Genomic DNA, 9883 nt, shown 5'->3' with positions numbered 1-9883 from the left:
CTCATCCGAGTACAACATGAATGCAACAGGAGTAATAATTAAATAAATTGCCCGTAGGCTTACATCTTTTAAATTAAGAGAAAAGGTTTAACCTTTTTACATCAATTGCATTCCGCCCACAAATAAAAGGCCCCGTGGCCAACAAGTAAAGAAGATCCATGACTTTGAAACACTTCTCAACGTTCAACTAAAAAAGGATTAGCAATGTGGGATGAACATAAAGTCCAGTAGGGATCCCAACATGATCCTAAACAATAACAACTTACACATAGCTATGATCATGAATGCTTAGTCTCATACTATATAAATAATGTGACGGTTTATACATAAATATACATATATAAGAACTTTTCTCAAAATTATTCATTTCATTCAATAACGTAAGCAATTCACTTTTATTTCTTCATATTACCTTTTTCCAAAATTCATATGACAATAACAAATTCCTGAAAACAATTTCATCAAGCCCATTACGTTTTCTCCCACTTTCTGGACTTACACCTGATTTGCCTTTTCAAAACATGTTCACAAGCATTCGATGTCCTTCACATTATTCAAATTTCAATACAGCACTTACGTCCGTTTCCAACACATTCATATTTACACATGTATACCTTTAGTACAAAAGGAAACAACAAGCAACCAATAACTATCTACTCAACAAGTGAGGCAACTCGGTCTTCCAGAACCATAACTATCATAACCCATAATATACCCAGATACATTGAGACAATAGTGATGAATAAGTTTTGCTCTACCTGCCTTAAGCACGGTAAGCCAAGGATACACCTTTCCATAGCGAAATGCCAATTTACCAAACGCCGGCTAGAAAGTAATGGTACCTCTGCCAAGTTCTCTAGGCGCTAGTTGGAAGGTACTGGTACCTGTCATTCTAAGCGCAGCCAATTCTCCAGGCGCTAATTGGTAGGTAATGGTACCTCTTATTCTCAGTGCAGTATACGTTACCAATCATCACAACATGACAAAATACAACCAACAAGTGTAATGCATACACATAAACTATTCAGCACAACAATGTCATCCTCCACCGACGACCAAGGAAAAAACCTCTAGATGTATGTATTCAACACACGTATTATAATAATCCAACTCTCATGAGATTTTAAATCCAACAACAATAATAGTAAAATAAAATATTCATAATCCAACCTCAAGTTAATTTTGAAATTCACATAGTGTTATCATTTCATTCTTTCATTTCAAAACTCAATTCTCTTATTTTCCAAGTTAACATACTCCACCCTTTATCCCAATCCATACTTTTCATTTCACAAAATTAAATCCATGGATATCAAAGCCATAACCCAACTCAACTTAATATAATCAATCCAAAGTAACTCCAATGCTATAGTTAATTCTCTCTTTTAGCTATTAACACATTTACACAAATCATAATAACAATTTACAAACATTATTCAACTTTACCCCTTTTTAATTTACCAAGTCAAAACATTAAATTAGGACTTTTTCTTCTTTCAACATAAACAAGCTAGATTACTCTCTAATTAACTCAAACAACAATCAATTTAACAATCTCATTCCCAAATGACAAAGCCTAGATTCCCTTTTTCATGATTTTCAAATAAATCCATAATGGATATGATTTTTATGCAATAAAATCTACCACATATCTATCTATAGATGAGGTATTGAAAATGAGCAAAGAAAGCCCTACCTCAAGATTCGAAGCTCAAGATTTGAAGCTAAAGATGAAGACCCAACTTGAAACTCCAATGAAATCGCAAAACAATCGATAGAAGTCTTGATCTATGCTTGCTCTTCAACATTTTTGAAAGATTTGGGGTGAATCTAGGGTAAATAAAAGAGAAATCAAGAGTTTAGAAAGTTAGGGTTTCGAGTTTGAAGAATGAGAGGAGAAGAGAGGCAGAAAAAAATAGAGTTTTAGGACCAAAAAGTCACTTTATAATGTCTGTTAGCGACGTGGTCACTCTAGCGAAGAAAGCTTTACTCGAGCGTACAAAAAAAGCTTCCAGAATCTCTGAAAATCGTGCAGTTCACTCGAGCGAGCATGCTTCTAGCACAGAAATGCAAAATTCAGGTATAACTCTCTCATCTAAACTCCGTTTAGGGTCGTTCGCGAAGAAAGCTTGACTCAAGCGTACAAAAGAAGTTCCAGAATCTCTGAAAATCGTGCAGTTCGCTCGAGCGAGCATGCTTCTAGCACAGAAACACAAAATTCAGGTATAACTCTCTCGTCTAAACTCCGTTTAGGGTCGTTCTTGTGTCCAAATTGAAGCCCCAGAAGTAAGATTTACAATAATTCTAGCCTCACATCAAGATTCAAAGCATGGAGAGAGAAAATGATGAAAGAGTGAAAACTACTCAATAATAATTATTCAAATTTAGAGTTTCTGATTCAATCTCACCCAACCATTATGGTAACACCTCAACCAAGGCTCAAATAACAACTAAGAAGGTTCTCAATGAAAGTAATCAAAGAGTCAAATATAGTTCCATTATAATAGGAAGCACAGAGTGCTACAGTTGAGTTAACTGAGAGAAAATTTCATACAAAATTGAAAAAAAAAAAAAAAAACTTAAAATGAGAAAATCAAATTAAAAAATTATAAAATTTATTAAAAAAAAATTAAGTTTTGAAATAATAAAATAATTATAAATGTCACATCAGCATTGTCCTTTTTTTTTTTAGATTAGGGAGAAAATTTTCATTGCAAAACTGATAAAAGATTGGATCAATCTGGTATAGCATCACAAGATTCCAAAAAGAAATAAATAAGCTCCTTAAAATGAATGATCCAAGTCTCTATAAAGGAGGAGAAAAAACCCAGCAAGAGAGGGAACAAACCTAGGGATGGCAATTTGAACCCGGCCTGATGGGGACCTGATCCCTTGACCCCGATTAGAGAGGATTGTCCTCGAAAATTACCCCCCATAAGGCAGGGGTTGGTATTGAATATTGAATCCCTAACGGTTTTCAGGCCGGGAACGGGGATAAGTTCCCCCGGCCTCACCCCGAATTATCCCCGCATAATTCTCTGAATATTCCCCATATATATATGTTTGAGTCTGCCTCTCTCACTCACATTCATTTCATTTCTCTTAGCCTCTCTCTCTATCTCTCTATCTCTCTCTCTCTCTCTCTCTCTCTCTCTCTCTCTCTCTCTCTCTCTCTCTCTCTCTCTCACGGCGTTGGCAGCAATCTCCCTCCTCTCATCATCGCCGATTGCCGTCGTCCCTCCATCGTCACTGTCCCTCCTCCCCATCGCCGCTGTCCGCTGTCCCTCCTCCTCATCACCGCTATCCTCCTCCCCATCGTCATTGTCCCTCCTCTCCATCGTCAACATCCCTCCATCGCCACTGTCCCTCCTCTCCATCGTCGGCATCCCTCCATCGTCACTGTTCGTCCTCTCCATCACCGCGGTCGCTCCTCCCATCATCGTCAGAGTTATGTCATCTTTCCGTCGCCGCCGATTGTCGTCGTCTCTCTCTCTCTCTGAATGTGTTATATTTTTTATTTTTTATATTTCAACTCAGATCTGGGATCTGGGACGAGAAGTGTGATCCCCGGCCTCTCCTCGACCCATTGCCATTCCTAAACAAACCTCCACACAACATTGTTCACTTAAGCTAGGAGAAGTTACCTAGCGTTGTTGGGCCACGGTCAAGTGATGCCCAGAAGAGACGTGATTGGTGGAGAGGGTGAACCCACAATTTTGTGTTGGGTGAGGCATAATGTTTGGTAACTAGTAAATAATATTGTCATGTGGTACACTTGAAACATTTAATAATTTTTTTTTGCACTTAACAAATTGACACTTTTCAATTTCTTCCACTTTTTACGAAAGTAAAACAATTATATAAAAAAAAATTGAAAATAGAACTTTATCAATTAAAAATAATGAAGCAAAACTTAGAGATTGTTTAGAATGATTTTAAAAAGTGTACTTTTTAAATTTTTTAAAAAGATGTATAGAAAAATAAAAAGGAAAATGTTTGGTACCTCAAAATTTTGTGACTCAAATGGCTCAAATCCCTCAAAGCGACGTCGTTTTACACTCATTTACAGTCAAAACGACGTCGTTTTGAGGGATTTGAGCCATTTGAGCCACAAAATTTTGAACTACCTAGCATTGTTGAAATAAAAAAATCATTTAACCCAAAAAAATAAATAAATGTTCTTTTATAATGCACCCCATACAATCCCTTAACGAAACAGCAACATTAGAAATAAGATTTTAAATAATTATCACTTTCTATGTTTAATGTAAAAAAAAAAAAAAAAAAAAAAACAAGGGATCGATCAGTCAACTGCGGCTCAAATCATTCGCTTATCTTCCCTTCTCGTTTCCTTTCCTTTCTTCCTTCCTACCTACCCTTCCCATCCTTTCCCTTCCATTCGGGGGCTGGCTGGCTTAAAAAAAACGTAGCTAATTTTTTTTTTCTCATTCAATTAAAAAAATTATTTCAAACACTTCACTTTTTTCATCTTATAAAAAAATTAAAAAATAGTCAATGATTAAATAAAATAATTATAAAAATAAAATTTGTGCCATAAACAAAAAAATATTTTTGAACTATTAATTTTTTTAAAAGACTTTTTTAAGGCAACACTTTACAACTAACTAAATAAAATTAATACAAATAAGTATTAAATGAAATGATTATAAAAATAAAAAATTATGCCATGCACCCAAAAAAAAAAATTGAGCTACTGATATTATTATTATTTTTTAAAATATTTTTTAGACAACATATTACAGTAACAAAAATAAAAAATATTTACAATTAAATATTAAATTAAATTATTATAAAAACAAAAAAAATCACTATATATATTTTTGAGAGGTTGACCAATAAGTCCCATATTTTGGACTTGTAATCTATATAGTCTCATATGTTTTTTTTTGTGATCCATTCAGTCCTTTTGAATGTGTAATAACTCATTTTTCTGTCATATTAGAGTGTCATATTTAAAAAAAGTACACTAAGGAGTTTTTTAATGTCACATCATACCTTTCACGTTGGAGTGTCTCCTATCACATTTAAAAAAAGTATACTAACGAATTTTTAATTTTTTTTAGAGTGTTACATCATACCCGCCACGTTGAATTGTCTCATGTCACATTTAAAAAAGTACACTAAAAAGTTTTTATTTTTTTTTGAAGTGTTACATCATACCCGCCACATTAAAGTGTCACATTTGAGAAAAGCATACTAAAGAATTTTTAATTTTTTTAGAGTGTCACATCATACCTGCCACGTTAGAGTGTCTCATATCACATTTGAAAAAAAGTACACTAAAGATTTTATATTTTTTTTAAAATATCACATCATACCTGTCATATTGTCATATTTAGAAAAAATATACTAAAAAGTTTTTTTTTTATTTTTTTTAGAATGTCACATCATACCTGCCACGTTATCACATTTGAAAAAAGTAAACAGAGAAATTTTTAGATTTTTTAGAGTAAAAGTTTTGGAGTGTCATATCTTACCTACCACGTTATCACATTTAAAAAAAATACACTAAAAAGTTTTTAAAAAAAATTTTGAAGTGTCACATTGTTAAAGTGTCACATTAATACTTGTCACATTATAGTATCACATCATACCTGTCACGTTAATAAAAATGTATAGTTGTCTATCAAAACACTACCAAAATAAAAAATAGGACTACATGAAAAGAAGCTCTCCACTAATAAGACTAAATAAATCAATACAAAAAATTGAGACTAATTAGAGTATTTGTTTGTGAGATACGATTTATTAGTAAATATTTCTATATATTTTTATTTTACATGGTAATGTAATGAAATAATTAAAAAAAAAAATTATCAAGAAAAAAAATTATATAAAATTTTTTCTTTAGGTTTGGATCATTTTTTATTATTATTATTTTCATTTTAGATTTGCGGATTTGAATTACTTGAGTATTTGTTTGTTTGTTTTTTTTTTTTTTTTGAAAGAAAACTATTTAAAATATTATAAAAGGTATGTAACAGTGTGTAATAGGCCATTATGATTGTACGGGGAGCAAATATTCCGGCAAGCCCGTATTCCTTTCTTCCGAGCTCCGTCGATGTCCGATCACCTGCGAGCAAGTAATGGTGAGCTACCCGGCGGTGTGTGGCCGGAAAAACCCTCCGACGATCAAGTTAGCACACACCTTGGGATGGATAGAGAGAAGGGAGAGAGTGTTTGAGTGTAAGAAGTCCTTACAGAGATGTTCGTGTGTCGCGTATGGGGGGCGCAGACATGCTTATATACCTTCTGAGCCCCATATCCACTCCCAGTCATCTCCTAACACGTGGCTCTACTATCCCATCTGTCAGCATAAACCATGTCATTCATCACCTTACCTCAACTGCCTGTCATCACAGCTGGAGCTCGGCAGCCGAGCTGCCCTATCCGTTGTTGTGCCATGCTGTGCTCCATACCCTAGCACTTCACTGGCCAAGACTGAGGAGGACCGGGCTAGGCGGCATCTCGGCAAAGCCTAACCCGAGGTGCCTCCTGGGGTCGGCCTTTCTGCCGGTCAGACAACTTCCTCGGATGTCCGCGCCTTCCCGGGCGCCGGTCACTCGGCCTATCTGGCTTCGGCCATCCTCGGACTGAGCATCATGGTCCGACCGAGCACTGCCTTGCCGAGCAGTTTCTGTCCGATCCGGGGTGGCACACAGCCCGAACTAGGGGTGAGCATGGTCCGGATTGGATCGGATTGGGATAAAACCAGGACCAATCCGTTATTTACGGTTCCTGAAAAATTAGAACCAATCCAATCCGTTTAAATCATGGAACCAATCCGAACCAATCCATTTAAATACAGATTGGATCGGTTTAAGACCACGGATTCACATAATTAAATAACAAAAATATATATATATAACACTTGAATTTCATAAAAATATAAACATAACGCTATATTAGTTCCATAATAGCAATATGTTTTTCTATAATAACGACATACTGTTCTATAATTTAAACAACCATAAGAAAACTGGTTTCACCATAAGTATTTAGACCATTGCAAATTAAAACTTAAAACTGACAAACAAAAGTAATAAAAGAAGATATTATACGGTTTTAGGTTTGAGTTTAGATTTTATATAGAATAAGAGAAGATACTATGGGGGAGGTTGTATAATAAAAATATAGACTATTTGTATACGGTCCGGATCGGTTCCAATCCGGAACCGTGGGATTCAATCCGGAACCAATCCGTGAACTACGGATTTTTAATTCTTCAATCCGGAACCGAACCGCGGATTCAAAAAACCAATCCAAACCTATCGGATTGGACTGGACTGGATCGGATTACGGATTTCACGGATTCCTTGCTCAGCCCTAGCCCGAACTCTGCCCGGCCCAAGTTCTGGCAGCCCTTCTCTGGGCGAACAGTCGATCATCTCGGCCCAATGCACTGCTGGGCTTTCAACCTGCTCGGTCGATATCTCGGCCCAACTCCAGATCATAAATCACCCTCACGATGATCATTACGGTCATTACGTAATACCGAAACGGTCATTACACATGAATTTCCCTCACATCACAAAAATGAGTGTTACAAGTAATGCCTACCATCACAATCGCTATGTAACACCACTTTTTAAAATCCTATCTTGATTAATTCCCTTCCAATCCGATCAAAAATAAGTCATTAACGTCAAAAATTAAAAAAAAAAATCATAAAAAATTACTTTCTTACGCCTAACCTTAAAATTAAATCTTAAATAATTGTACAGAAAACACACTCACCAACCACTCAGATAACCCCGATAGATCCCAAGCAAAACTATAATTGAGAAGAAAGGTAGTTGTCATGTGGCTTGTTCTTCGACCCAGAAAAGACTTCAGCCAAACGAAGAACCATGATGGTATTCGAGCAAAGCATTCCCACTTCCAAAGGACTGAAAACTTGTGAGTGTATGTACTTGAGAAGCTCTAGTCAATCAATTAGCAAGGAGTACAATGTGGTTTTTTTTAGATTGAGCAAGGAGAATAATGTTAATGTTGAGTTTGAGTTTTATCGTTATTAAATAATTTTTTTTATTATAAAAAATAAAATTTAAGACTTTGCAAAATGAAAAATTATTTTTTATCGATTTATGAAAATGACAAGTTAAATGATCAATTGATTAAAAATTTTAGATTTATTTTTCACTTCCGTCTAATATAAGAGGATCTAAAAAGTAAAAAACTAAATACTAAAAATAAGTTTTAAAAAAGCAACTTTTGATTTTCTTTTCTTTTCTTTAGCAGACTTTTTCAATTTTTTTTCTTTTATTTTTTTAATTATGTCTAATCTAGTAACACTTAAAAGTATAAAGTTTTTTAATTTTATAAAAATCATTGAAAGGAAAAAAGGGAAATATCAAAAAAAGAAATGAAAAGTTCAAAAAATAATTACAAACTCATAAAAATATAAATAATTTATGCATTAAATTGTGCAAATGAGTTTTGTATTTTCATGAATTTATAAAAAGAATGTTCTCATTTTTTTTTGATATTTTTAAATAAAAAAATACTAATAAAACAATTGTCAAATTCCACCACAAAATGATAGGCTCTGTTTGGCAAAGTTTTTGAAGTTTAATTCTGTCCCTTAGTTGGAGTGTGTTATTTGGTTATAATTTTAAAAAAATAATTCTACATCTACTTTTTAAAACACTCACTTTTTAATATCATATGTCATATTATTCAATTTAAACTTTTTTTAAAACTCATAATCAAATAAATTTTCAACACTCAAATCATAATTTTAAAACTCACAAATTTAAAATACAAATTTATTCTTATATCATAATCCTAACGTTCTACCAACGCAACCATAATTTTTTTTTGTCAACAATTCTATCCAAACCGACCCACATATGAACATCCCAAGAGCTAGCAAAGTTGAAAATATGGGGGTGTGTGCGTACATATGACTTTTGCATGGCACCAATAATTTCACTACATTACAAAAATGACATCAAGTTTTTTTTTTTTTCCCTACTTTTTCTACTTTTTTTTTTCTTTTTCTTTTTTTTTTTCTTGGGATAAGTAGCTGGAAGTTGGGTGGCGAATCCAATTGGCCTTTGGAACAGATTTTTTTAAGTAATTTTTTAATTTTTTGATTAAAATATGATGTAAAAAAAATTAATATATTTAGAATAATTTTTTAACTTTTTATAAAACGATATACAAAAAGTAAAGATAAAATAAAATCTTTGACTTTTTTATACGAATTATTGATTTTTTAATTTTTTTAATAACTTTTTAACTTTCTCACTAAAAAAATCACCTACTAAACGAGGCAATGTCAACTGCTGGAATAGAAAATTAACTAAATAAATAAATAATAAAACTCAAAAACTAGCACTTGTTTGTTAATATTTATATGTTGATGAATGCTCATGTGAAAGCATTTAGAAGGGGAGTTACTATTTTTTTCCTCTTATTTTTGGGATTCTAAATACAATGAATAGTCAATCAAAAAATATATGTATATAAACACACAATAAATCGATTGGTCTTGCATGATAAATATGCCAGAATTCATTAATGTAAAAACATTTGAACAAGAAGATTAGACAATGTTTTAAATAGGAAGTCATTAATGGATGACTATTAGGCGAAAAATGACTCATCTATTACAGGATTATTAAATTATAATCAAGTAAGGGCGGCTACATCAATTTTGTATCAAATTTCGATTTAAAAATTAGTGCCTTTTTAGATAAACTAAGCATGGACTTCTTATCACGCGTCTATTTTAGGGTAAATTATATTTTGCTCCCTTATACTGTGTTTGGTTGGGAGATTTGGGGAGGGATTTGGAAAGAGAAATGAAAAAGGTAGGTGAAATGTGAATAAAATATGTATATATTTCACATAGTTT

Source organism: Camellia sinensis, chromosome 8 (assembly GCF_055761805.1).
Source record: "Camellia sinensis isolate YWXY chromosome 8, ASM5576180v1, whole genome shotgun sequence".
Lineage (NCBI taxonomy): Eukaryota > Viridiplantae > Streptophyta > Magnoliopsida > Ericales > Theaceae > Camellia > Camellia sinensis.
Note: the sequence above shows the minus strand (reverse complement) of the source record.